Raw genomic sequence first — 2494 nt, 5'->3', positions numbered from 1 at the left:
ACACCCTGCCCCCACTTCCATTAGAATATACACAAAGCACTGAAATCTTTCGAGCTGATGATTTGTTTCTGTCAACACCTTCCAGCAGGACTCCCGTGCCCAGACGAGAGAGAGACACAATACCAGCAAGAGAGAGAAAGAGAGAGAGCAGGAGAGAAAAGAGAGAGAGTAACACCAAGGGGTGAGGATCCAGGGTACTATTTACATGGAAAACGGGTGATCTCCCCAGACTGTACGCCCGTTTCACTGTTACCTGGATACCTCTTGGGGCATATCCTCTATATCCTCTTGGGGGGAATATCCTCTTGGGGGATATTCTAACAATAAGTGATTATAAGACGATCTGTCAAAGTGCAATGAAATACAATATGCTGGACAGTATGCTTCTCAAAGCGCTTTACAGGATAACAACAATAACAACAACAATTTTACAAGTCCTGGGAGGAAGAATATCATCAATATTAATAATAATAATAATAAACTTTATTTTATAAAGCGCATTTAAAGGTGGCTTTTTTTAAACTATTTTTAAATGCATTTGCACACAGAGCAGTGTTTACTTGAACATGGAGATTCCATACTGAATAATTCCTGCACACAACCATTGCAGCAGAATTTGTATCATTTGGAAGGGCTATGATTCATACAAGTGGTGGTGGATTTGGATACAAAATGTATTTACATTGGGTTGCTGTAAGTGGAGCACTAATAAGCCCAAAGCTCTACTTATTATTTTACAAGAGAATGCACCTGACAAGCTGGACAGTATGCTTCTCAAAGCGCTTTACAGGATAACAACAACAATAACAACAACAATTTACAAGTTCTGGGAGGAAAAATATGATCAATATTAATAATAATAATAATAATAATAATAATAATAATAATAATAATAATAATAATAATAATAATAATAATAATAAACTTTATTTTATATAGCACCTTTAAAGGTGGCTCCTCAAAGTGCTTTACAGGATAACAACTGATGAAACAACAGTGGCTGGGGGTTGAAAATTCCTGTGAAACAGGTTTGTTCACAATGTACTGTAGACACAGAGTGTTACACCAATGCATTAGCATTCCATTGAGGAGCCGGGCGCTAGAATTGTTTTGTTCCTTGATATCTGATCTGCAAGGCCATTTGGCTACAGCGAATATGAATTCTGTCTGGCATTACCAGATTGTGAAAAAATAAAAGTATTTTAATCAAGATTCCCTTATAAAAATTAACGTGAAACAAAACAAAAACTGAAAATAAGATACAATCTACAGACATTCACAACATAAACATATCTTAAAACATTTACATATATTGTTAAATTATTACTTTAAATATATACTTTAGGTTACTGAAACAGCCAGTTAATAAAATTGTTGTAATTTTGTTCTTATTTGGAGATGGGGATATTCTGACAACAATTGATTTAAAGACAATCTGTCAAAGTGCAATGAAATACAATAATTACGCTGGGTGAACGTTCCGAGGTCAAATTCTTCCGCGACAGGGGTACCTTTAAAGCGCAGATGACGGCACCGAAACATTTTGGCATGCCCCTCTCTTTAAAGCCCTGGCCAAATAAGAAGGCAGTACATACAGTTGTAGCGGTGAGGCTTAATAATAAGGCAGAATTAAGTGTTCTGAGCCTTCTCAAATGAGGCCCCATTTCTCTGTTCATCTCTGTGGTGCAGCCACAGAGAAACCATTCATGCAAGATGTTTTCTTTTGATAAGGACAGCTCCCAAAGGGGGATGCACTTAGCTAAGCCTGGCTATCATGATCAATGGTCATCCATTGGCGCCTATCTGTCTAGGGAGTGCCAGTTGGACATCTGGACTGCATTCCTAAGTGTCAGGAGTAAGTGACTCATATCTCACCTTGATCAACCAATCAGGGACTGGTAGGGCCGAGTAACCCACGTGGGACTCTGATGCCCATGGAACTTTCAGCCAATCAATGAGCTGAATTTCCTCCAGGTAAAAACAGGCAACACAGAGAGCCTGAGAGATTCAGATTGAGATTCAGATTCAGGGAGATTCAACAAGATTCAGTAAGATTCTGAGGAGAATTCTAAAGGGAATTCAAAGGAGAATTCCAGGGCAGGACAGCCCAGGAGCAGAAGGCTCCCAAGGGCAGGACATTCTCGCAGCGCGCCTCATGACCATCCTGAGACTCAGCCCGGACAACCACAGAACGGCCAGTGTGTCCGAGTGCCAGAACTTTCCTTTGTTCTAAGAGTCTAGAGTGGAGGTTGCCAGAGAGTAACCAGCAGCAGGCCTCGTGAACAGGTCGGAACTGTGGAAAGCTGAATCACTATTCAGGAATAGCTCATCATCAGGAACGAACCGGTCCTCTTCCTGACTTGCTGGGACCCACAGTCATCTTTTCTCCTGTGCACAAACTTTGCTAGTTAAAGCCAACAATGAGCATCAGCAGCGCACCGTCGCAAGCCGCACAGCACAGCCTGGCACGGATCCAGAGAGCGCGGATTGGACA

The sequence above is a fragment of the Lepisosteus oculatus genome, chromosome 13 (genome assembly GCF_040954835.1).
Source record: "Lepisosteus oculatus isolate fLepOcu1 chromosome 13, fLepOcu1.hap2, whole genome shotgun sequence".
Classification (NCBI taxonomy): Eukaryota; Metazoa; Chordata; class Actinopteri; order Semionotiformes; family Lepisosteidae; genus Lepisosteus; species Lepisosteus oculatus.
Note: the sequence above shows the minus strand (reverse complement) of the source record.